This window comes from Podarcis tiliguerta, assembly GCF_965153285.1.
Source record: "Podarcis tiliguerta genome assembly, chromosome: 13".
Lineage (NCBI taxonomy): Eukaryota > Metazoa > Chordata > Lepidosauria > Squamata > Lacertidae > Podarcis > Podarcis tiliguerta.
The window spans coordinates 15,281,558-15,308,594 of NC_139546.1; the positions used below are offsets into that span (position 1 = coordinate 15,281,558).

At 46.6% G+C, this 27,037-nt stretch overlaps 1 protein-coding gene, 2 long non-coding RNA genes and 1 pseudogene across 5 annotated transcripts in view; 3 read left to right on the top strand and 1 right to left on the bottom strand.

Annotated features, from left to right (window-relative positions):
• The first annotated feature begins 137 nt into the window (after positions 1-137).
• LOC310661729 lies at positions 138-9,135 on the top strand. The gene is made up of 3 exons (XR_014504108.1): positions 138-260; positions 3,566-3,667; positions 8,196-9,135. It is a non-coding gene; the product is annotated as an uncharacterized lncRNA (long non-coding RNA).
• A 2,850-nt stretch (positions 9,136-11,985) lies between these two features.
• Positions 11,986-12,426, top strand: LOC310661646 (small ribosomal subunit protein uS12-like; annotated as a pseudogene). The gene has a single exon. The product of its transcript is annotated as a small ribosomal subunit protein uS12-like (transcript).
• Positions 12,427-20,010: 7,584 nt separating this feature from the next.
• LOC310661735 lies at positions 20,011-25,242 on the bottom strand. The gene is made up of 2 exons (XR_014504114.1): positions 24,473-25,242; positions 20,011-21,360 (listed from the first exon to the last, which is right to left on the bottom strand). It is a non-coding gene; the product is annotated as an uncharacterized lncRNA (long non-coding RNA).
• Positions 25,243-25,462: 220 nt separating this feature from the next.
• Positions 25,463-27,037, top strand: part of ZNF385C (zinc finger protein 385C) — a 164,414-nt gene continuing 162,839 nt past the window's right edge. For both annotated transcript variants that reach the window (XM_083407755.1, XM_083407759.1), the window contains exon 1: positions 25,463-25,589. The gene's annotated coding sequence lies outside the window, so the exon portion shown is untranslated. The remainder of the gene's footprint in view (positions 25,590-27,037) is intronic.

Genomic DNA, 27,037 nt, shown 5'->3' on the forward strand with positions numbered 1-27,037 from the left:
TATCTTGTATAAAATAACAGGTATGTTTATAACCATCTAGGCAAAGGTTTTCTCTGACGTGGGCTGAAACGGCAGTTTTCTTGTCCTGTATTGGTTGCATCAGTTGTGCTATTTAGGGAAGATCACATACTTTTTTGAGGCCCTTGGTTGTGTTTTGGAAGGTTGTTGGGTTTTTGTGTGTGTGTTTTTTTAACTGCTCTTGTCACCTTCTAGAAGCTTCCCTGAATACTAATGGCACATCCCTGGCCTTGCTTTCCCTGGTATGTTTGCCTCAAGGAAAGAGAAAGTGATTGTCTGCTTTTGTCAAAATTTTCCCCAGGGCCATCCATTACCTAGCAAAGGCCCTGAGACTAGTTTGAAGGTGACTGCCACATGTATTGTGTCCCCATGACTTTCATTAAAAATAAATAAATCAGCCTGTACCGAACAGCTCAGGAAAACTGTGGGGCATTGTAATAAGACAAGCGTCAAACATGTGAAAGTCTTTGCGCTTATCTGAGACGTGTAAGACGGCGTTACACATCGGTTTCTTAAGTGATGGCGGCCTCATGGACTATTTAGTCTCACAGGAATGCCAGCTTTTGGTGAACTGGTTGTGGTGTAATGGGGCTTTTTTTCATCCGGAACATGCCGGAACCTCTCAGGTGGGCACCATTGCTATTCTAAGAGAACGAGGGAGGTGTTCATAGTGAGTTCTGGCACCTCTTTTTCTGGAAAAATAACACTAGGCAGAAGCACTAGGTTTGTCAGGTGCTGGAGTGTGAGCCTCTCCTCATCACTACACGTTTTTAATTTTGCCGTTATCCTGACTAAGAAATCTGCTTAGGGTCAAAGTGTGCTAATCCTTAACTCTCGGCTGTCTGTGTCATGCCTTTATTTTATTTTCATTCTCCTTGAACTCTACTGAGCTTTCTAACCAAATATGTTCAGGCCAGTAGCCCTTGTAATTCTTTGCTTCGGAAGATAATAGTCTAACCTAAATCTGCAATTTCCTTTTACTATAAATAGTAAAATTGTTGTTGTTGTTATGGAATAAGATGTCCGTATTTTCTTTGGAGAAATGTTGGAGGGTATGTAAACCTCTACCACAGGCATCCCCAATCTCAGCCCTCCAGATGTTTTTGGGACTACAATTCCCATAATCCCTGACCACTGGTCCTGTTAGTTAGGGATGTTGGGAGTTGTAGCCTCAAAACATCTGGAGGGCCAAGTTTGGGAGTGCCTGCTCTATCATGTCACCTCTTCCTCGCCTTTTTTATTTACTCCAGATTATTAACTCACTCTTTTTTTGGTATGGAATTGTAAGCCACGTTCACTTTGAAGTTAAGCAGACGTGTGTACATTTGAGGCAGCTGTTGCACATGGCAGCTTTGTGAATAGGAGTTGCAGGCTCAGGGAAGCCAGACATGTAATGTTCATTGGGTGGAGACATCTTTGCCCCACTCTGGTTTACAGCAACATGCAAATATGACTTGAAACACAGCATGGGGAAACGACTTTGTTGCATTTGGGGCCGCTAAAAGGTATATAAAGTGCTATAGGCACACATGACTGAATTCTTCCCTCCTACATACAAAGGTTTCTACCACCCATCCAAAGCTAGCATGAAGAAGACTAGGTTAGAATCCTTATCCTTAACATCTGGATTTCTTCATGCAGGGATTTTTATTATTTTTGGCATGGAGGCAGGTTCAGCTGCACAAGCTACAACCCAGTGCGAAATGGCACAGCCTCAACAAGGATTTCCCGCCTCAATGAAAAGCAAGCTTTGGTGTGTAACTACTTAACTCATCCCCAACAACAAGGCCTAAGTACACACAAACTGTGTTGAATAGTGGGTAGACATAGCAGACGACACAGCGATTCTTCCAAAGCAGCTCTTTATTTGTAAGCTGGACAGAACTGAACAGCAAACAGCTCAGCCGGCCTGCTTTTATTAGGCAGCCAGCTGTCAACAATGTAGCAACAACAACCCAGGGTTTCCCCCCTAAAATAACTGATGTGGACCTGAGTGAAAACTACATACACAATACTCCTGGTGGCCAGGGTGAGAACTTCAATACATAACAAACTGCATTTGATATCACTTACCCTGTGTCAGTTTTGCCTCTGCTTACTTCTGCTTCCATGAAAGCTTAGGTTGGAAGTTCCCCAGGTGTCTTTCTTTTGTGTTACTCAGCAGTGGATCATGTACATTGATCAGGGTATAGATAAACAATCCTAGTATACACTAGGCATCTATATCAAAGCCTACGCTAGTGTAAGTAACTGCCTTACAAATCACATGCCTTGGGAAACTGTGCTTTGGGGATGGCAAAAGCAGCTAGACGACTTGCGCTTTCATGAAAACAAACACCCACACAAACCACAGGGTTAGCGGAAGCAATTGGTTTGTCTCCAACGTGTGGGTGAGTAATTGTGGATTTGAAGGTTTGCTCATTCAGAGCCTTGATGCCCATAGCAACAACAGCCTCCAAGTTCAACTCTTCCCCTCAGAACCATCAGCTGAGGCTTCCTGTGGTCAGCTGATGAGTGTGTCTTGGGTGGTTGCAAATATAATGTCAGAAAGACAAGATCTCGGTGGCTTCCACCATCTGTGGAACTCTGTTGGGTAAAGAAGGAACATAATTAAAATCACACAGCCATTCAGTATTCAGGGGGAAATATATGTATCTCCATTGCTGGACCGCTAAAGCAAAATGCCCTTAGTAGATAGCAGCCATTTGGTGACTTTCTCGGAAAGCTCTAACTTCAAGCGGCGTTTTCCAGGTAAAAACACTTAACCCAGGAGAAAGAATGTGAGTGCAGACCCGCCAAGGGTCCCTATTTTCCAGGGACAGTCCCAGATTTACATAAGTTGTCCCGTTTTCTGGTTTGATACTGTAATGTCCTGCTTTTCCTCAATAAAGGTAAAGGTAAAGGGACCCCTGACCATTAGTTCCAGTCGTGACCGACTCTGGGGTTGCAGCGCTCATCTCGCTTTATTGGCTGAGGGAGCCGGCGTACAGTTTCCGGGTCATGTGGCCAGCATGACTAAGCCGCTTCTGGAGAACCAGAGCAGCACACGGAAACGCCTTTTACCTTCCCGCCGGAGCGGTACCTATTTATCTACTTGCACTTTGACGTGCTTTCGAACTACTAGGTTGGCAGGAGCAGGTACCGAGCAACGGGAGCTCACCCTGTCGCGGGGATTTGAACCGCCGAATCCCCGCGACGCCCAATCCCCTTCTGATCGGCAAGCCCTAGGCTCTGTGGTTTAACCCACAGCGCCACCCGTGTCCCTTTCCCTCAATAGGCCATCCCTATTTTCATCAGAGAAAGGTTGAAGGGTTTGGTAAGAGATGTCCCTATCTTGCTCTGTGGACTTGTAATGTTGTACTTTTTAATTTTTCAATAAAGAATATAAAATACCCCCCCCCCCAAAAAAAAGGAAAAGAAAAAAGATGGTAAAAGAATCATTTTACCCCTTCAAAACTATGATTCATGTGCAGATCTATGGAGATTTAACCGGGTAATATAGTGAAGTTCTACGTACAATTAATTGACTAACCATTGCCTCTAACAGGGTAACGGCCCAGTTTATGACTGATCTCTTAACCATCACCATCTCGAATGAAAGATGAAGTTCCCGCAGTCCTTTACGCCAGACGCCGTGTGGCATACTGAAGTGAGTTTTTCTCATCCAGGTATCGATCGACTGCCCCTTTGCACAATAGTTACCAATGCATCTGCTTCAGAGCTGTGATTACGGCACTGCTACAGACAAGCTGTTTGGTGGCGCTTATTGAGTCCGCTAAATGCGATTGGGGGTGTGTGTGTGCTGTCTCCCTTACCTGCTGCCTTGAACACGCGGGTGTCCCCAGCTTCCCCTCTGGTTAATCTGGTCGTGATGAGTTTATATTGCTTTCCGATCTCCACGGAAATTGCAGAGGTCATTAAGTCCCCGACAACGTTCACTTTCACTGAAGCATATGACTCAATGAGCAATTAGAGGCTTAGTGGCAGCGAGAGCAGCTGACTTTAGCTCCTTGGCAATGTCCAGGCACCCAGTGCTAGAGGGAAGAGAGACCAAAGGGAATGGATCGCTGCCTGGTGGGAGATTTCATTGGGAAGAGAAAAAGACACAGCTAAGCTTTTTTTCTGGCAGCGCGGTGGGAAAGTGATGGGAAAAACATTTATTGGCTTCATTTGTATGTGTCAGGCTGCTGTCAAAGGCACAGGGCTGCATTTTTTGCTATATACCAAATCTCCAGAGACTATTGACAAGCAGGTACAATAGCTGCTTCACAAGGTGTGGTTTTTGTGTGTGTGTGTGTGTGTTTGGGTTTGGTGTTTTTTTCTTTCTTTGAGTAATCAAGAAGTTAAAACTGTTGGGCTCGCTATTCTTTTCTGAGCAATGGCAGGCCTTGCCAGGGGTGCCAACTTGAATCAAATATGGGGGGGGGCAGGTAAGCCCTACCCTGAATAATCCATCACAAGTCACGGCGCAAGCAAACCATTTGAATGGCAACACCCACCAACTTTGGGGGGCGGCCATCTCAAATATTTTATTGGGGAGTTGGCTTCTATGGTGCTTGCTTTACCCCATGTTTGGTTTCCTTTCAAAAACGGCAAGTGGAGGCTTTTCGGTGTTTTGTAGTAGTCAGTTTATTGGCAAACACACAGTTTGAACATAGGCAGACTCAGGTCTTTTTCTCCCAGCTGGAACTCGCCAGAACTCAGTTCCAGCACCTCTCAGGTGGGCGCCATTGCCATTCTAAGAGAACAAGGGAGGCGTTCATGGTGAGTTCTGGCACCTCTTTTTCTAGAAAAATAGCACTGGGTGGACACAAAGCTTTAAATGCTCCAAAAAGACAGCCAAAGTCCATTGCGCTTGCATCAGATCTCCGGGGAAACAGCTAGTACCTGAAGACACTTACAGAGCTCTAGCTCAGTCGCTTTCCCTGCGCCTATCTCCATATCTAATCACAAACGGCATCACTTTTCTGCAGGCAGCAGACACCAGGATTTCTTCATCCTTATCTGGGCGTGGGGACGGTGTGGCCTCTTCTGTGAATAGTTGTTGTTTTTCCCCTTTCTACACAGAACATTCCCCCAAATGGCCCTCTATTTGAGAAGCAACGGTCTAAACATCCAGTTACCATGGCAACATAACACCTGTAGTTTACCTAACAAAAGGATGTGCTTATCCGGACTCTTTGACAAACTGTTAAGCTGTCCCTCAGGCCCATTAAATTTTTGTTGTCCAACCTCCAAATGGGCAATAGTGCTTTGGTCTTGCGAGGCTACAACTTCAGCTATGGCAGAGGAGTGGTGTGAAAATGTGCTGAAATCTGCAGCGATGAAACATGCAGCGCTCCATAGGAGTGGCACACCACTTGTTGGAATGCAGTTTGGTGTTAGGCACTTGAGTCTGGAGGCTCAAGGCACAGAAACTATTAGGATTCCAGGGAGAGGAGGATTAGTACTGTTCCCAGGTGTGTTGTGAGGCCAATCTGTGCAAAGTGCTCTTTCCCAACAGCAAAATTGTCCTTTGTGAGCTCTAAGTATGCAAGAGCTAGATAGCAGGGTACATCCTGTCATTTTAAAAAATATATTATTATATTATATTATATTATACTATATTAAATCATATTATATTATATTATATTAATTACATAAATTATATTATTTTATTAGTTTTTATTAAAGATTTTATTGAGTAACAATAGAACACAGAGCCTGTTTTCAAGTCAGAGTCATTCAAACTACAGTCGTACCTTGGAAGTCAAACGGTATCTGTCCCAGAAGTCCGTTTGACTTCCAAAACATTCGGAAACCAAAGCGCAGTTTCCGATTGGCTGCAGGAACATCCCGAGGCCAATCGGAAGCTGCACCAGATGTTCGGCTTCCGAAAATCATTCGAAAACTGGAATACTCACTTCTGGGTTTCGATTGTTCGGGAGCCGATTTGTTCAGGAGCCAAGGCATTGGGATCCAAGGTACGACTGGAGTTAAGTCATATTCAGAGTGAGGCATTACTGTTATGGGCAATATAGGGTTGAGGGAAAAGAGAAGTAGGAAGAGAGAGGAAAGGAAAGGGGAAGACAGCAAAATTTCTTTCCTTTACATAGTATACAGTGGTACCCCGGGTATAAGTACTTAATTCGTTCCGGAGGTCTGTTCTTAACCTGAAACTGTTCTTAACCTGAAGCACCATTTTAGCTAATGAGGCCTCCTGCCGCCGCCGCGCCGCTGGAGCACGATTTCTGTTCTCATCCTGAAGCAAAGTTCTTAACCCGAGGTACTATTTCTGGGTTAGCGGCAGTGGCATAGCGTGGGGGGTGCAGGGGGGCCGGCCGCACCAGGCGCAACATCTGGGGGGGCGCGCGCTCGCACTCTCAGCTCTCTGCCCCTACCTGGCTCACTCAGTCTCTCTCACTGCAGTGCTGGCTGTGCGAATCCGATCCGAGCCGCCGGGTCGCCGCCCACTGTGGAGGGGAGGGTGCCAGGCATGTGGTGCGGAGAGAGAGCAAGGGACTATCTGGGGGAGGGACAGTGCAGCGGGGGGGGGGTGCAAATTACTTGCCTTGCCCCGGGTGCTGACAACCCACGCTACGCCACTGGTTAGCGGAGTCTGTAACCTGAAGCGTATGTAACCTGAAGCATATGTAACCCGAGGTATCACTATATGTGCTAACTTTTCCTGCGGCAGAGAGAAGTCTATACTCAGAGGCAGAAGCTGAAGCTGGAGAGGAAGGACTTCAAGAGGCAGAGGGGAGTCAGGCTGTTGAAGAGTCAGGGGTGTCTCCTTCTGCTGCCACAACAAGCTCTCTCTCTGTTGCCCCTCCAGAACCAGGAGAGGCATGAAGAGGGTGGAGGAGAAGTTAGCTTCATGCAGGCACAGTCTCCAAAGGATTGGGGGGAAACCCTGGAGAGGAGGGGACTGTGGGGAGTCTCCACAACTGCTTCACGGGGGCAAGACCTGCCAGAGGAGAGTTGCTGTGCTCATTAGGCATGACAGTCCGGTGCAGATCCTAGTTTTGCTTATGAAGAGTTACCGTATTTTTTGCTCTATAAGAGACACTTTTCCCCTCTAAGAAGTAAGGGGAAATGTGTGTGCATCCTATGGAGCAAATGCAGGCTGTGCAGCTATCCCAGAAGCCAGAACAGTGAGAGGGATCGCTGCGCAGCGCTCCCTCTTCCTGTTCTAGCTTCTGGCTTAGCCCCTCTGTCCCTTCCCCTACCTCCTGGAAAAGCCCCCAAGAGCTGCGCTCCCTTTAAAGAGCCGCGTGGAGCGTGTTTGCGGCTCTTGGGGGCTTTTCCCCGAGGAGGGAGAAGTCAGTGATGGGCTGCCCCTCTGCCTCCTCGGGGAAAAGCCTGCAAGCGCCACACACACGCTCTGCGCGGCTCGTGAAAGGGAACGCTGAGCAGAGCCTGGGATGCATACAGGCTCTGCTCAGCGCTCCCGTTAAAGATTTTTTTTTCTTGCATTCCCCCTCTAAAAACTAGGTGTGTCTTATGGTCAGGTGCGTCTTATGGAGCGAAAAATACGGTAGCTCCAACTTGCTCAGTGTGATTTACTGCTGGCCTGCTCCTTGACATCATGGGGACTCGCAGCAGGCGTGGGTGGGTTTGTGTGACTGTTACTATTTCCTCCCATGCTAAATGGGAGTATCCACAATTGATGCAGGAGTTGGCACAACTGACCTACTAGGGTGAAGTCAGACGTAATATAAGAAGAGAAGTTAGAGCAGGTTTTGAACCAGTGCGATGGGTCTCGACTATGTAAGCTGTATGACAGACTTAGGCTATGTGCACACAGAGTTTTCAAGTGCTTTCTATGCGCACCGAGTGTGGATGTTTTGTACATTGTTCACAACACGTCATCCATATCCAATGTGAATTCACTTAATGTACCTACTTCTTCACAATATTTAATGTGATTAAGAGACTAAAAATGCAATATAAATTATCATTGCTCCATTGTGGACATCAGGAAGTGTATTGTGTACATGTCTGGGAATTTTACGCTGTTCAGCTCTCAGTCTTGCACTTTCTCTCATGCATTAGTCCTCTCTCCTCCCCTTTTATAGAAGACATTTTTAAAACTGCAAAACTGATGTCACAGGCACCAGATGCCTTCCATAGTTGGGTCTTCCCCATTCCACCACAATGAAAAACTGCATCATTTTCCTCTCTCTCTCTCTTAAAAGCTTTCCCTGGAACAGCAGCGGGTCTATTTACGAAGCAGCAAGGCTGCCTCCATCCCTTTCATAATGATATATGTGCCTATTTCCTCGCTTGTGAGTCTCCAGCATACTGATGCAGTGTGTCAAAGCAGGACAGTTTCTGGAGAAAGCTGTCTTCTGGAAGAACGAATGGCACCATTTTGGTGGGATTTGGGATCTTTAGCACCAAGTTCTGCTTTTGTTCATGCTGCCACATTTCCAACTGGTGTCCCATAACCTTCTCTTAATCTACACACCAAACTGGAACCTAATTAAAGAAAGAAAGACACACACAGCCTAACAGCCTTATCTTGGCAGGGATTTCCTTAAACAATAAAATTAACAGCTGCAAATAATTACGTGTGTGCCAGGTGGCACGAGCTACTGTTGCTAAGCTAGTATTTAAGCCTGCATGTGTTGGACACATGCTTTATTGGACATTGGGAATGACACATCTAATAAGATGAAGCCATCCTGAATATACTGTTTGGAGAAAAAGAGTATAAGAACTAACTCTTACATTATGCTGTGGCATACATATGTTTACCACCAGGGGTACATTTGGCAGGCCAGTCCTGGCCTCATGATTTACATATGTGTATGATGCATGTGTCTGCAAGGAAATATTTCTCACATGCGCACTTAACGTTTTCACTTTTTCCCAACAAAAAAAATACTTGTAATTAATTGATAGATTTCAAACATAGAACAGTATGGAAAACTGGCAAGGAAAAACAAGGGAAACAAATTTGGATACAAACTTTATTATTATTAACAAAAACACATAGCCAAAATGAAAATGGCACTTATTCTGTTTGCAGTTTCAGACAACAGTGCTTGACAAATACATGCTTATCTTCTTTCTAAGTTAATGCTTATAAAATATCTTTATTTATAAATATGTATTCCCCTTCATTTTCACACAGACACACAAAATACACACACACATATATATATGTATGCCTATCTTTCTATAGAAAGTTATAAAGTATTTTTAAAGTAACATTTTTAGGTGTTCAGTTTTTTTAAAAAAATCACATGTGAAGCAACCTAGAGGCAAAATTAGAGTTCTGATTATCACAAGTGGCATGGCTGAAGAGGCATTACCCATTGCCTTAAAGTATGCCCTTAATTCTTTTGCCATTATCAAGATCTAAATCCGTATCAACAGTTATTCAGCTTCTAAATAAAGCTTGAATTCTGGGTCAGTCTTTGTAATTGGTTTTTAGCTGTCTTCATCAACCACTGCATGTGATTAATTTGGGAATATGGCAAAGTTAAATATCATTATTTTTTATTTTTTTAAAAAATATAGGGACACGATCCTGCTTTTTGTACTCTTGGATTTGAAACGGCAGGTTGGCCCTCATTCACAAATAGATCTTTCAAAGCAGGTGTGCCAGCTGCTGCTTGAAGCAGGACTGAAATAGTTAGACACTGTACCTAGGTAAAAAGGTAAAGGGACCCCTGACCATTAGGTCCAGTCGTAACCGACTCTGGGGTTGCTGCGCTCATCTCGTTTTATTGGCCGAGGGAGCCGGTGTACAGCTTCCAGGTCATGTGGCCAGCATGACTAAGCCGCTTCTGGCGAAACAGAGCAGCGCACGGAAACGCCGTTTACCTTCCCGCCAGAGCGGTACCTATTTATCTACTTGCACTCTGACGTGCTTTCAAACTGCTAGGTTGGCAGGAGCAGGGACCGAGCAACGGGAGCTCACCCCGTTGCGGGGATTCGAACCTCCGTCCTTCTGATCAGAAAGTCCTAGGTTCTGTGGTTTAACCTACCTACCTACAAATGTCTTTGCGAGTAAACTCCTGAGCCCTACCATTTTACCCCATTTTGCATCTTTGTCTGCTAATTATTCTTGCAGTGCTCTTTCTACAGGCGGTATGTAATTGATTGCCATGTCTTCTGACTCTGAAATTCAGGAAGTGGTGCTCGGCTGCTGAGGACTGGTGCTAACAGTTCAGTTCAACTGGAACTCTGCATATGTCCCAGGAGATAGAGCAAGCTTGTTTTCTCCTGCTCCAGCGGGTAGGACCTGAACCAATGGATTCAAGTTACAAGAAAGGAGATTTTGACTAAACATCAGGAAGAACTATCTGGCTGTAAGAGCTGTTTGACAGTGGAACGGACTCCCTTGGAAAGTAGGGGGCTCTCCTTCATTGGAGGTTTTTAAGCAGAGGTTGGATGGTAATCTGTTATGGATGCTCCAGCTGAGATTCATACATTGCAGGGGGTTGAACTAAATGATCCCCTGAGTTTCTTCCAACTCTATAATTCTATGGTTCTAACTAAGCACTTATTTCAGCTTTGCTTTGAGCAATGTGTGGCTGTATTTGCGAGGGAATCAGAGAAAGCGACACTGGTCACTGGACAACCAAAATGGTCAAAGGCCTGGAAATGATGCCCTGGAAACGGCTAAGGGAGCTGGGCATGTTTAGCCTGGAGAAGAGGAGGTTAAGGGGTGATATGATAGCCATGTTCAAATATATAAAAGGATGTCACATAGAGGAGGGAGAAAGGTTGTTTTCTGCTGCTCCAGCAGCGGACACGGAGCATGGATCCAAACTACAAGAAAGAAGATTCCACCTAAACATTAGGAAGAACTTCCTGACAGTAAGAGCTGTTCGACAGTGGAATTTGCTGCCAAGGAGTGTGGTGGAGTCTCCTTCTTTGGAGGTCTTTAAGCAGAGGCTTGACAACCATATGTCAGGAGTGCTCTGATGGTGTTTCCTGCTTGGCAGGGGGTTGGACTCGATGGCCCTTGTGGTCTCTTCCAACTCTATGATTCTATGACACTGGCTAAGTATCGTTCCATGGGAAGCCCTAGTGGTTCCTGCAAAATCTACTCTCCATAGTAGCAACTGTACGGAGAATTTGTTCCCACAATAACGCATGTGCACAGCGAGATGGGATAACTTAAGTGCAAAAGCCTGATTAAGTTCAGGAAGCTTGCTTTCTACAACTGCGCTCTCAGTCCTGTTTTGTTCAGTTTTCCACTTGGAGGACTGTTCTTTAAGCTGTTCTAGAATCCTCCAGACGTCTACTCCACACTGCTCTGACCTTACTGATGCCCGCAGGAGCTAAACTCTTCTGCAGCTTATCTAGATCTATACCCTTGCCTCCGTTCCCTACTTCTCATCCGTGCTTGTTATTCTTCGGTTGAAATTTAATGTGGAAAGCACAAGTCTGGGTTACCCAAAATGGAGCTTGTATCTATTTTTGAACTTTCTGCAGAACCCAGGGGTGATTGGACGTAGCTGAAGTGACCAATGAAGGCTGCCCTATATTCTGCCACCCAATCATCACTTGAAGATGGGAGTCCCTTTCCTGAATGTTCATGCATTTTTAAAAAATGCAAGCATCTTATTATCAGACACCCACATATTTCATGCCTAGCCTTTGCTCATAACCTCCAAGACTCAGCTACATGGCTCACGTTGAAACTCAGGAAACTGCTTGTTTTTCCTCTCCCTTCTTCTGGACTGGTAATTATTAGCACTTCCTTCCTCTTTCCTATTTCTGTCTTTCTCATTTCCCTAATCTGTCTCTGAGCTTTTTTGTTAATCCAAACCCTAGTCATTTGCATTTGAGCATTTCCCCTCAATGTGCTTAAACCTCCACTGCATTTTGCCTGGTTCCCTAGCACCTCAGTATTAGGAAACCTCTCTGCCTAAGTCTAGATCTTTATGGCCCAGTTTGGGTAGCCTGTGTCAAGTGTAACGACTAGACATGTTGCAGATCTCGGGTTCCTTTGGGTGAGCTGGCAGCAGCAGCTGGAGGAAGATGGGCAAGTGTCTTGGGCTTTGGACAGCCAGGAAGCTGCGCAGTCATCCCCAAGACCAGAAACGACATGACAAACAATGCAAGAAGGCCCATCTGGGTACTGCTTTGAAAGCCAACCCTTTTGGGGGAGCTTCCCAGGCCAAAGGAATTGTCCTGGAAAAAGTTGGTGTTGAAGCCATCCAACCAAATTCTCTCATCAGGTAGTGTGTCTGAATTCAGCTTATCAAGAATGAAAAGAAAATAACATCCTCTGTTCCTAATGATGGTTGTCTGAACTTCACTGAGGAGAACGATGAAGTCCTGGTTGCTGGGTTTGGTCGAAAAGGGCTTAGTGACATTGCCGGTGTCCACTTCAAGGTTGATAAAGTAGCCAATGTTTCTCTGTTAGCATTGTACAAAGGCAAGAAAGCGAGACCAAGATCATGATATCTGTTATGCTGCATGCAGCTACAATAAAACTTCCCATTTGACAATTAAAAAACAAAACAGAAAAGCCCTCTAACCATATTGCAAACTCATATTTCTAACTTTTGTTGTTTCCACTCTGCCAACGTCTGTGCTAGATTGCTGCCATGTGTTATATGTGGGGCTGCCTTTGAAGACAGTGCAGAACATCCAACTCTATGATTCTATGATTCTATCCATATGTCAGGAGTGCTCTGATGGTGTTTCCTGCTTGGCAGGGGGTTGGACTCGATGGCCCTTGTGGTCTCTTCCAACTCTATGATTCTATGATTCTAACATGTAGCTGATGCAGAATTCAAAGACCATATTGTTGACCAAGCATATAAAATATTTTCTGGCACCAAGCATATAAAATATTTTCTGGCACGATTAAACTGACTACCAGCTGGTTTTCAGGCCTAATTCAAAGTGCTGATTTTGACCTAGGAAGCCTTATGTGGGCTCAGGATGCCAATACCTCAAGGAAATACCTCTTCCGCATGAACCAACCTCGACTCTGCATTCATAATCTGAGCTCCTTTTCTATGTGCCCCCTCTGAGAGAGGTGCAGAGGGTGATAACACAAGAGCGGTGTTTGTTCAGTAGTTGATACATGCTTGTGCCAGAAAGGCATGCTAGCATCATTATTGGTTTTCAGGCATGAGGCAAAAACATTTCTATTTACCCAAGCTTTTGACCCTTTATCTGGAGGCTATTAGGTGCATTTGTGGCCTCCCCCCACCCTCATATTTTTAGTGGGATGTGGTCCAGTGTTGTTTTTCTAGAAAAAGAGGTGCTGGAACTCACCACAAATGCCTCCCTTGTTCTCTTAGAATGGCAATGGCACCCACCTGAGAAGCACTAGAACTGAGTTCCAGTGAGTTCTGGCTGGAAAAAAAGCTCTGGTTAGGACTCCCTTCTTAAATACATTATAGATCTGCTTTCTATGTTTTTATTCTACTCTGGTTTTTTATACTTGGTGGTCATGCTTGTTTCACTTTGTTTATTGATTTTGGGTCCCTTTTTGTGAAAAAGTGACTAATACATGCAATAAGAAATAATGATAATGTAAAAGCTGGGCTCGTAGATCTCCCCTTCCTATCTTCAAGGAGGAAGAGGTCATTGCAAGCACATGATCCCAAAGCATGCCTTTGTAGCATGCTTTTGTTTTCTCCCGAAGTAGAAAGGGACCTCTACCAGTTAACTGCCCTGAAGCTACATCACTGCCTTTATTCTCTCTTCTAAGTCTTTGCATTCATGTTCTTGGCCTTCCTCCCACACACATCTGCTTATATACCATCCCCTGTGCTCGGAGCAGTACCCCTATTCAATCCACCAAGCCACTTTCCTATTGTTCCACCTTTCCCTGGAAAGTTGCTCCTGAATCACACTCCTCTCACCTTGCCTGCACCTCCATTTTCTTCTGACTCATTCCCTCCCATATCCCCAAGCGACTGTACTCAACCACCATGACCTTGCCCTGCTGTTTAGAAAACTGACTGCCATTGAGTATGGCTAGCTATTACCAGGCAGTTGTATTAATAAGACACGTTGTTGGGTGCATGAGTGTTTAAAGCAACGTGGGCTGACTCACGGCCATACGTTTACGGTTTACGTGAAGCACTTTCTCCTGACTGAGCTGAACTCGCTGTCAAGCAGTCTCATTGGATGAGCCCCTTCACCTTTATGAGAAGCAAGAAACATTCCTGCGCCATGCTTATTATACTGAGTGGTAGTTCTTTCTCCTGGAGACTTTGGATCATTTCACAGAATCACAGGGAGGGACAAGAGAGTGCCTACCCCCCAGACCTGTAGGAATAACGGAGACAACAGGAGGTTGGATGCAGGTGAGCTGTGCAGAAGCACGCTGGCAAGCATGCTCCAAGCAAGCTGCCGGCTAGCTCTGCCGAAGCTTCTTTTATTAGCAGAAGTCAACAATTGGAAACAGTTGCGAAACCACCCTGAACTTAATGTATTTCCACCTAAGCACATTTCCAGCATTAGCAAATACATGTTAGGATATGTCCATTTCCACCTTAAAAGGGAGCAGGCTTTGTGAGTCACAGAGTCTGCGTATTTCCTGTTCACGGGATGTTTCTGTTGTGTCTTTGCTTTCGTTTCTCTCTCTGTGCTGGAGACACTGAAGCAGGCAGTCATGTTTTCTCTTTGTTCTGACCAGCGCTGAATAAAGTTGTAAATATGCTCTCCTGAGTGCATCTTTCGCTGTGTGCATTATCTGCTGATAGAGCGTGCATCGGCTCTGGAATGTGGCAAGCTATTTCTGGAGCTCGTGTCGCTAATTGCTGATACTGCGTGTCTACAGGAGATCGATGGACGTCCGGAGACAACGTGGAGTCATGATGGACTTTGTCTCCCTTGCAGTATCCCAACAATACACGTGTCAGCAGGTGTTTTCCTCAGATGTTCCCCCCGATACTTGATTACGTCTGCATTCCCGGTCATGCTCTAGCCAAGCGATAGGTCTAACAAACAAATTGTGAGAGGACAAAAGTTCAGGGGGGGAACCCTGTTTTCTAGCCAAGAAGGCAAAAGGTCAGGGAAAGCAGGCGCAACGCTCCTTGACATACTGTTGCATGTGTGGTGCGAGGTTTGCCTTCGCAAACCTTTATAGTCACCCAATGCAGCTTCTGTGTTGCTGCCCAATATGGAAATGAGAGCTCAGTTCTTTCCAGGAGTTACCACCTGCAGGGAGACTTGAATTCCAGCCTTCCTATTGGAGCTCTGCTCTGAACCATTATGCCACTGTGGGAAACCATAGGCCCAAGTAACATTATTATTATTATTATTATTATTATTATTATTATTATTATTATTATATTTATTGAGTTTATATACTGCCTTATACCTGGAGGTCACAGGGCAGTTCACAGAAAAAATCACAACATATATAATCAGAATAAAAACAACAACCCACTAACCTCTCCCCCCCCCACCAAGAGCCACATTTTAAAAGGGTACAGGATGTCAAACAGATTAACCAAAGGCCTGGTTAAAAAGGAACGTTTTTGCCTGGTGCCTGAATGAAGGGGCCAGGCAAACTTCCCTGGGGAGAGCATTCCACAGGCGGGGAGCCACTGCAGAGAAGGCCCGTTCTTGTGTTGCCACCCTCCGGACCTCTCGAGGAGGAGGCACACGAAGGAGGGCCTCTGAAGATGATCTCAGGGTCCAGGTAGGTTCATATGGAAAGAGGTGGTCCTTGAGGTATTGTGGTCCTGAGCCTTTACTGGCTCTTTCCTTTACTATATTCCTTTATTTTGCCCGTTCATTATTATTTCTGCTCACGGTATTGGGATGGTTAGGCACAATCCTGCTATGAGCTCTGTTTGTGTCGGCAAAAGTTTTGGACTGGGCGTACTGCTTCGTTTTGGATCAACACGTCCCCCGTAACTGCCTGCCTGAAATCCTGCAATATTTTAGACACAAACGTTCTGGTTCGTTCTGGGTCCCAATTTTGTTGCACTATAGTGGAAGAGTGGAATAATGCAATACCACTGGGGAAGCGCTGCAGAACAACTAATAGAGTGGAATGGCCTGGGGACGGTCCAGTATAAATTAATCACTATTATTGTGTCCGTGGCATGTTGGGATAGGCAGTCTGAAGGGGCTGTGACTGGATTGCTGTTCTTTCCTTCCACAATAAAAACTTCCCCTTCCAGTTACTGTACTTTAGTTCCACGTTTGCTGTTCATGAACTCTATTCCTGCTGTGCTTCCCAGTCCTGAAAGCCTCCCATGTTCTGGGACAACTTTTGAGCAAACCAGATCTTTCATAACTTCTTGATCGGGATCGAGGTAGCCAAATCTGATACAGGACTCCAGATGGCGACTTACAGGCTCCATACACACATTCTTCCCCTCAAAGAGTTTTGAGTACTGTAGTTTGTTAAAGAGGCAAGGCCAGCTCCTGAGGCAAATCCCAAAATAGCATCCGTCTCCCTACCAGCAAAGGAGGGGCAAGGGAAGATCTACATTTTCTGCTGCTCCAGAGAAGCGGACACGGAGCAATGGATGCAAACTACAAGAAAGAAGATTCCACCTAAACATTCCACCTAAACATTCCACCTAAACACCTAAAGATTCCACCTAAACATTAGGAAGAACTTCCTGACAGTAAGAGCTGTTCGTCAGTGGAATTTGCTGCCAAGGAGTGTGGTGGAGTCTCCTTCTTTGGAGGTCTTTAAGCAGAGGCTTGACAACCATATGTCAGGAGTGCTCTGATGGTGTTTCCTGCTTGGCAGGGGGTTGGACTCGATGGCCCTTGTGGTCTCTTCCAACTCTATGATTCTATGATTCTATGATTCTACATCAGGAACAAGGGGTGGGGGAGAGAGAAAGATCAACATTGGGGACTGCTGCCTGAGGCGATCACCTCACCTTGCCTCATGGGTGAGCTGGACCTGCTGTGTGAGGTAAAGTACAATGTCCAGAATTCTTTGAGAGAAAGAATGTGCTTCGACTATACTTTAAAGGTATAGCGTATACCAGTGCTATTTTGATAGAAAAAGAGGTGCCAGAACTCACCACAAACACCTTCCCCGTTCTCTTAGAATGGCAATGGTGCCCACCTGAGAGGTGCTGGAACTGGGGGTGGGGGGAGCCCTGGCATATATGCAAACTACTATGAATTTACTTGACTTTCCTATCCTGCTGCCATCCTCTTCTACACACAACGCTTCCCACTAAAGTCTACAAAACCCTTCAATATTGGGTTTAGAATGGCATGCAAACTGAAGGACATTATAGAAAGGCTGCCTTCGTGTTGCGTTTTGGTTAATGAATCGCTCGCAGAGAACTTCACTTTCTCTGGGAATTTATTAAACAAGGAATAGGGCTCCGGACTAGGCTTAAGACGTTCGGAGAGCACTTTGAAAGAGCAAAGCTGCATACAAGTAGTGATTGCAGCAAAATACTGGCACTGTCATCTCCCCCTCTTTAAATAAGTCGGCTATAGCACTGCTATCAGCATCTTGACAGCTAAGGTATGAGATCCATTAGAGCATCTGTAATTATTTATAGAGGAGAAAACATATTGCATTGATTTTTATTTTTTTAAAACAGGATTGCCCAGCAAGGGAGCACTCCCTGTTTCTAGGGAAGAGTTCTTAAAAAGTAATAATTATCTTAGTTATAACTGCCAGCAGAATGAAAGCTCTTCACTTTTTTTCTGAACATTATTTCACTCCGTTCAGTGAACTATATAGCACTTAACCCGCAGAAAATGCTGAATGGCATTTAACAATTCTGGGGAAGGTCTAAGTTGTCCAATAGATATTATATAGTACAGATTTGGGGGCACACATATTTATGCACAATTTTTTTTGGTACAAGCTACATGTTACATGGACTGTAAGTAGATCAAACCTATCCATTCTTAAGGAAATCAGCCCTGAGAGCTCACTGGAAGGACAGATCCTGAGGCTGAGGCTCCAATACTTTGGCCACCTCGTGAGAAGAGAAGACTCCCTGGAAAAGACCCTGATGTTGGGAAAGATGGAGGGCACAAGGAGAAGGGGATGACAGAGGATGAGATGGTTGGACAGTGTTCTCGAAGCTACCAGCAAGGAGAAGGGGATGACAGAGGATGAGATGGTTGGACAGTGTTCTCGAAGCTACCAGCATGAGTTTGACCAAACTGCGGGAGGCAGTGGAAGACAGTAGTGCCTGATGTGCTCTGGTCCATGGGGTCATGAAGAGTCGGAAACGACTAAACAACAACAACATGTTACATCATATTCACAGAATATGCCGTGGTTGAGCTCTCAGGCTGAAAGCTGGAAGCTGTACATGAATTAGAGGAATGCAACCAAGAATCCTACACAATGTCATATACTTGCTAGGTCCTATTACTGCACAATGTCATGTTGCTTAGTGTCAGGTGTGCGTGCAGGAGCCAGGCCCTGGGACCAATAGGAATTTGCAGGACTGGGGCCTTCCTAAGTTTGTTCTGAAGAGGCAAGGCGTGGACTCACAGGTGAGGCTGATTGGTAACTCACAGCACCTGGTGGCAAGAGCTGGGAAGGATATAAGGTCAGCATTTCCCTTTAGCTCTTTGCCACAGCAACACGTTCCCTGCCTTCCTGCGTTTGATTACTTGGCTCCTTGCTTCTTGATCCTCGGACCCTTGACTCTGTGACTCCTTGCTTCCTGACCCTTGGCTTCTTGACTCCCGGCTCTCTGACCCTCAGACTCTTGGCTTTCTGGCTTCTGGCTTCTGGCCTCCCATTCTTGTTCCCACCCCGCCATCTTGCCCCCAGTCCCGAAGTCCCCAGTCGGGACTTCCACCACCCGTGAACCGGACTGTGCATGCAAGCTAAGTGTTGAGTGTCCTAGGGCAACCTGCCAACATCAAAAGGGAGCACACATTTTGGGTTAACATGTCACGGCTTTGTAGCTCCAGCCCTGCCAAGCCAAGAAGGGACAGTCTGGTTTAAGGTGAGATCCTGGAGATCCTGGCAAGTAGGGTAGGCACAGCTTTGTGGTTCGTTGACCATCTCTAGTGACTCATTTGGAAGACAGAAGCTTCAGGCTAAGAAGCAATATTATAACTGATGGAGTATCTAATTTTTTCTCTCTGCGCTGCTTATAGTCTAGATGCCACTGAATACTAGTTGCAGAGGGGCAATAGAGAAAGAGGACTACTGTACATCCCTGGTTGTAAGCTTCTTGGAAGCTTCTTGGTTGGACATTGTGCAAAACAAATGGTGGACTAGACGGGCCTCTGAGTCAGCTCAACAGGGCTTCTTCTACAGGAATTTCACCAGTCCAGACTCTGCTGCCCCTCTCCATCCCTGGCTTTCTCGCATGCTCCAGATCAGGTAGGTGCAGCACTGCTTGCAGAGAGTCAGTGGGAGATTTTGCGTGATCTATATACCAACAGTGGTGAGCTAAATCAGGTGGTGTGGAGGAAAGCAAAATAACAATTGGCCTGAGTGGTAATGATGGATATGAGAAACCTTTCCCAGATGGCAGTCCATTTTGACAGGTGGGTGTCAATCACTTGGTGACGTTAGATAACCCAAAGTTTTTTTGGGGTTTTCTCTCCATTTGGGGTTGTAGCTCAAGCCATACCTGCAGAGGAAGATATTTTGCATTGCCAGCTTCAGGAAAACATTGTAGGTTTATAAGCAGAGGTTGGGTGGCCATGGGTGCTTTAGTTGAGATTTCTGTATTGCAAGAGGTTGGATCAGATGACTGGCAGTGTCCCTTCCAACTCTACAATTCTATGTACTGACAACAAGCCTGCTCCGGGCAGGGATTGGCCATGCTACAGGATTCCTCAACAGGAACTCCACCGCTTTTGATCCCAGCAGGTTTGCTGTCAGTACTGATCAACTGAATGGTGCTGACAGCAAGCTTCACTTGCCAAGGAATAATCAGGAGTGTACTTTAAGGCTCCCTGTTTGCTGTCAGATTCATCTCTGCCCACCCCATATATGGCAACAGGAATGGGACTGGTGAGTGTAGTTTGGGGAAAACGGCTGTGTGCCTAACTGGGACCCATGCCATGCCTAACTAGGCCCATGGAATTGAGGTTCCACACCTCTGATGTATTTATCTATCATTTTATTTATCAAATTTGTATGCCACCCTTCATCTGAAGACCCCAGGGCGGTTCACCGCATAAAAATACAAAATAGAAACACAAAATACAAAAGAAAAGAAAGAAAAAATAACGTCCCTCCTTTCCACAAGCACATTTAAAATGGATGTTACTCAGCCAAAGGCCTGGTTAAAGAGGAATGTTTTCACCTGGCACCTAAAGGTGTATAATGAAGGTGCCCGGCAAGCTTCCCTGGGGAGAGGGAGCAACTGCAGAAAAGGCACCTTCTTGTGTTGCCACCTTCCGGGCCCCTCATGGCAGGGGCACACAAAGAAGGGCCCCCATGATGACCGCAGGGTCTAGGTAGGTTCATATGGAGAGAGGCGGTCCTTGAGGAATTGGTATCCCAATGTAGGCTCCCAGCCAGCAGGGTTACCGACCAAAAGGAAAACTGGCCTGTCTTTTGTGTATTTAACAGCAGCTTGATCTGCAGGAATAATCAGGTGATGCTTATCATGGCACGGAGATAGGCATTATCACCTGCTGAAGTCTAGCATGGGAGTAGATATGGAACATGTGGCCCTCCAAATGTTGCTAGTCTTCAACTCTCTTCGTCCCACACCACTGGCCATGCAGCTGTTGAAATGCACAAGAATGGAGGCAGATAAAAAAATAAGAACTGAAAGCATCAGTGGCTGGCATTCCCTTCCTAACTGCATGGAAATTAGATTCCAAACATGAGCGGAGCAGTCTAGCAAATCTCTGCTGGACCACCAAACTCCTTGAGGTATTTCTATTTGGGACAGTACATGATGCCCCGAAGAAAGGATCTCTCCAAAAGTCTGGAGAGAGGGAGTCCTGACTCCAATGAGCTACAACTTGCAGGGGGTGGGGAACAAAAAATTATTTCAAATCTGCTGTTAGCCCTTGGAATGCGGCCTTCTAAAAAAACCCCTATCCATCAGATAAGTAAAACTAGTGTGCAGATTGAGTATCAGTTTGCTTGTTTCCTTGGGCGGAGGGGCATGTGTGATGAGCTTCTGTTTTTATAGCTGTCCACCCAGTGGCTTTTAAAGCCTTGAACTTTCGGATGCTGGAGAGTAATTAATAATAAAGCAGCTCTGCAAAAGGAGTCAGCGAAAGGAGTTTTAAATAAAACATCCAGTAGCCAATTTACCCTTACTTAAAAAGCAAACACCCTCTTTCCGGGAACACGAAAGGGCAATATAATTGTATATATATCTATATTGCTTTCCTGCCCTTGTAGGGTAGCTGGATTTCAGTGCCGGTTGATTTCTGCAAAACGTGGTGCGCTTGGATGGGGAAACTGTTGGTTACTCCCAACTGTGTTAAATGCTAGAAAAGAAGAAATAAAAATTAACGATAGCATCCAAGTCAAAGCTTTCTGATGGCTGAACATGGCTTACTTGACTTGCCAAAGGTGGTTGTTGGGTCAGTGTGAACAGCAAACAACTCTGGAGGTATTTGCTTAATTTTGAAGTGTTCCAAAGGCCGTGCACTCATGAAAGGGCTTTCATAACAGATGCTGTTCAACGTTATTAAGTGGCCCCAGGCCAGGACAGCTGTTATAATGTGAGCCTTTCATCGCCTCCAGCTGAACAGTATGGGATTTCCACCCCTAAACAAGCCACCCTGAGCTGTCAGTAGTGGACTCTGTGTGATATATTCAGGCCTCCTTCTAGAAGTGTTTGTTACCCGGGTTCTTTTTCTGGGATACAGTTTTCCAAAAGCAGGCTTTTCAAAAGTCTATTCTCCCCCCCCCCCAAAGTTCACCATCCACTTTTTCCATTGTTCGGTTCCCCTGCTCCCGCATAACATGCAGCCCAAAGCATCCATGCTGTGTATTTGGTTGCCTTCTGAGAGTAGTGTGATGAACTGGCCAGAATGTTCATCTTCTTGCCATAAAAGGTTTCGCTTTCGAACGCATGCATATCAAGTTGCTGAGGAGTTGATCTGCTGGCAACCCTGATGCGGATGCGAAGCTGGCAGTGACACCATCCTGTCCCTTAAAAGATAACGAATGCATAAGACATCACCTTGCTGACAAAGGTCCATATGGTTAAAGCTATGGTTTTCCCAGTAGTGATGTATGGAAGTGAGAGCTGGACCATAAAGAAGGCTGATCGCTGAAGAATGGATGCTTTTGAATTCTGGTGCTGGAGGAGTCCCATGGACTGCAAGAAGATCAAACGCATCCATTCTGAAGGAAATCAGCCCTGAGTGCTCACTGGAAGGACAGATCCTGAAGCTGAGGCTCCAATACTTTGGCCATCTCATGAGAAGAGAAGACTCCCTGGAAAAGACCCTGATGTTGGGAAAGATTGAGGGCACAAGGAGAAGGGGACAACAGAGGATGAGATGGTTGGACAGTGTTCTCGAAGCTACAAACATGAGTTTGACCAAACTGCGGGAGGCAGAGCAAGACAGGCGTGACTGGCTTGCTCTGGTCCATGGCGTCACGAAGAGTTGGGCACAACTAAACAACAATGCATATGTTGCGTGGTCCTCACCAATGAAAAACGTGGTTGGGATGTTGGGCACAGATGTGTGGTTCAGAAGGAAGGGCCCCAGAACCAATAGGTAGAAACTTCTGGGAAGCAGATGTCAGCTACATGTTAAAAGAAACGTCATAACGGTATGAGTTGTTTTGCCAGTGGAACAGACTGCTTACTCAGGAAGTGATGAGCTCTCCTTTGCTGGCTGGCAGGCTGCATCCTGCGCTTGCAATCCTAAATTGAGTTGGACTGGATGACCTTATAAAGGTACCTTTGAACTCTGTGATTCAGATACAAATTCAGAATTCAGAGCCGAACAATGTTAACTTATTATTATCAATTATAATATTGAATAACAGCAGGCTAAAATTCTTCAGGGAAAGCGGGGGTGTTCTCATTTTGGGGAATGCTACAACTGTTGAATTTGACCTGTGGTTCACCTGTTCAATACAAAGAGCAAAAAATGGACACGCTCCCACCTCCTTTCGAATGTAAGGAAGAGCCTTGACTCCTGGATGAGACAAAAAGAAAGGCCCATCTTAGCCCAGTATCCTGCTGCCAAAAGTGGCCAGCCAGATCCTTCTGGGAAGCCTGCAAAAAGGATCAGGTTAACAGCCCCCTCCCAATGCTGTTTCCCCCAGAAACTGAACACAGTGACTACAATGGTGTTTATTGACCTATCAGGCTATCTATCTTCCTACATGTCTACCCAGAAAAAAGTTCCACTGAGTTCAGAGGGGTTTTATCCCAAGCAAGCAGGTACAGATTGCAGCCTTTAGAAAGCGTTCTAAGCCTATGCCGATAAGCACATTTTGTCACAGCCAGTGGCGTAGCGTGGGGGGTGCAGGGGGGGCCGGCCGCACCGGGTGCAACATTTGGGGGTTAGGGTTAGGGGGCGCAAATCCACGGGTTAGGGGGCGCAAATTACTTGCCTTGCCCCGGGTGCTGACAGTTTATTTATATCTCCTTACTGCGTCCTCTGTCAGGGCCAGTCCTACCATTAGGCAAAGTGAGGTGGCTGCCTCAGGCAGATTTTTTTTGAAAGGGCAGCAAAATGTTAAGTTATTTAATTTATCATTTTTGGATTTATTTATTTTTATGCCAGGGAGAGGGAAGAAATGTCTGCCACCAAAATAACTTAGCTGGCCTTGCACCTTGGTGGGGTATGGGGGGGGTGGAGTGAGGGTCAATATGCTGTGGTATCTCAGGCGGTAAAACATCATGGTCTGGCCCTGCCCTCCGTCCTTAGCTTTCCTGCCATTTCTTGTACGGAAAATGCTGTTCCAGCTCACCTGTGAAGCAAGGTGAGGCAACCACCTTGGGCAGCAGGAACTACAGGGGCAGCAGATCTGGCCTCCAAGGAATGTATCATGGAGGATGCAGCATGCTTCTTAAGAGGGCTGATCTGCCACCTCCTCAGAAGACCCCCCCCCCCTCCAATGTTGACTCTCTTGGAGAATTGGAGGCACTGCTGCTCTCCTCCCGTCCTTGTTCCCCTTGTAGATCATTATTCCCCGCCTTGTTCCTAATGTAGATCTTCACTCACCTGTTCTTCCCTGGTGGGAGTGGGAAGCCATTTTGTGGCTTAACTCAGGACCCAAATGTCTTGGGTCAGCCCTGTCCGTAGGAGCAAATTCCTAGGGACCCCAATAAAATTATTTGAGTGAGCTGGTCCCCTCCAAGTTGATGGGCATTGCTATTCAAATGGTGTCTTGTGATCAATTATGTGGGGTGGCGCTTACTTGGGTCCCCCAATATTTTATTCAAGATGGCACCCTTGGCCCTGTCCCTCTCTCTCTCTCTCTCTCACACACACACACACACATGCACGCATGTCTGGTCCAAGACATTTTGGCACCTGAGGTGCCCACAAAATGTTGCCCCTCTCTCCCACCACCAGAGAAGAAGGGGCAGGTGAAGATCTACACCAGGGAGAATCAAGTAAACCTTACCTGACAGATGAAGTGGGAATCAAGGCTGATGTTGTGGGATGGGAGAAGCTCTGAATCATCTCAGAGGACAGCCCCCGCCATTTCTTCCCTAGGAGGAGATCAGCAACGCGTCCCATTTGCCAAGAGGCTGTTGGGGGTGAGTACTGGGGGATGGCTGCTGAACTGGTGACAGGTCTGGCTTCCAAGCAACACGCCACAGCCATCGCTGCCCCTGTGGCAGCACACGAAGCATTCCTCGGAGGCCAAAATCCGCCGCCCCTGTGTATCCTGCTGCCCAAGGCCGTCGCCTCACCTTGTCTCCTGCGTGGGCCGGCCCTGCACACCGAACCCACCCGCATGCCCTTGGTGGTCCTCCCCTCCAGTGCACCTCCTGGGTTCCAGCTGTCAAAGTAAGCTGCAGCACATGGGGGCGTGGGGAGACAGGGGGCCCATCTTGCCCCAAGGGTGCCAACCTGAATAAAATTTTGGGGTAGGCCGGCAGGTAAGCCCTGTGCTGCGTAATCAATCACATGACACGGCCCATGCACACCATTTGAATGGCAATGCCTATCAGCTTGGGGAGGGGGCTCTCAAATATTTTATGGGCGGGGGGGGGGGCGAAGGGACTTTGGCCCCTAGAAGTTGTTTCCAATGTTTTGTCCTTTACGAAAAATCTTGGCTCCAGCCCCGGTTTGGTTCCCCTGCTATTTATTTTGGGTGATCCCCCCGGGGTGATTAGGCTAAACAAGCAAGCAAACACTCCCGGCTGCTTAAAGGCAGGCGGGTGATGCCCCCCCTCTCCCCCCCCCCCCCAAGGAGCCAGCAATGCAAAACGTTTCCCCCCCTTGGGCGCTAATTGGTGCAGCTGTCGCGCTTGGCCCGCTCGCCCGGGTCACGGCTCTCCCCCCACCGCAGCGCGAGGCGGGGGAGCGGCCGGCAGCTACGCCCCCCCCCCCCCCACGAGCCCGGGATGGCGCGCGTGCGCGTCCCCAAGGGTCCGGGGAGGCTGGCGCGCGGCGTTGGCACGCGCACTCTGCCCTAGAGCGGGCGCTGCGCTGCTGCTTGCTGCTACCTGCTAGCTGCCCGCGAGGAGGAGAAGATGTTGCAAGCCATGCCCGGCTGAGCAGCAGCTGGCCAGGTAAACTGCATGTGGGGGGCTGGGTGCGTGGGGTAGGGGGAGAAGGGGAGTGGGCGGTATAGAGAGGTGTGTGCATCTAGGCGCTTTCAGGGATTCTCCCCCTCTCCGGAGAATCGCGTTTGGCTGTGCAAAAGGCGAAGGAGGCGGAACCGGTCTTTGCTGCTCCGTTAACTCACGGGCAGGTGTGCGTGGGGGAGAAGAAAAAAGTGGGCTTTAGGAGCACGCAGGAGACTTCTGCGTGCCCCACGCACCGGGGAAACGCTTTCGAAAGAGGGAAGGAGAGCAAGCTCATCTTAACCCACCCACCTGCCCTCCGTCAGAGCCTTGCATCTCCTGCCAGTCGCTGCTCCTACCTGTCAGTCCCTTCCATTCATTTCCTCTGTCTGTCATTCATTCAGCCTTTATTGGCATAATTTCGACAATAAAATTCATAGAAGAAAGGGAGGGGGAAATCCAAAAAAACGTGGGTAATGGAAAGACTCGGTAGCCACCATTAAGTAGTTTTAAATTTAACTTTAAAAATCTCAACTTAAATAATCCTGAAACCGTTTTAGTAGTTTTGGGAGTATCATCTCAGCAGATATTGGATTACAGATTCTTTGCAAACAGATACTTTAAGCTTCGACGGAGTCTGTTTGTCTTTGCCTGTATTCCACTTTCCACCTTCCCTTCCTAATTCCTCCCCCCTCCCTTATTGCAATTCACTTTCTTGCCTATTTCTCCTTCTGTCCCTCTGTTCCATCTATACCTGCTCTCACCTGGTTTTATCTCTCCAAGTGATCCGATTTCTGTAAGAGAGAAGCAAAAGGGAACTTTTGGAAAACCCTCCTCTGTCCCTCTCAGGAGTCTGGATGTGGTGGGGTTGCCCCCCCCTTCCCAACTGGTGTTGATTTTCCTGTAATTTTTTTATGTTTTGTGAACAAGGTGTTAGTGTGCTGCAGGCCAGCAGTCGTGTAAAGATGCTTTATTTAATAGGAACCAAAAATCATGTTTCAGGAGGTGAAATGTCCTTTGCAGAAGAAGGGTAGTCGGTGACTCAAGAATGGTCATTTTGTAGGAAAACTCTGTATTGGGACACTTTTCTTTTTTTTTAACTTGACTGTGGTTTCAAGGGATTTCAGATACAAACCATGGGACTATGAACTGCATGACTTATGACCAAATGGAAGGACATGTTCAAAAGCACAGAGGAGATAGTCCTCATTTGTTGCTACTCCTTACAATACCGTTTTCAGTGAATGTTAGGTGTCTGAAACTCGGTTTCTCATTCTTCATTGTAAGCTTCTGATTATTGGAAACCTAGTTAGTGGCCCAGGGTATGAAGACTGCATCACTGCATCAGAACCAACACGCCCGGACAAGGTGAGCTGTGTAAGCTGCAAGCTTGCATGCTTTTGCAAACAAAATGCTTCCTCTGTCTCTAGTTGATGCTTGGTGCAAGAGTATGC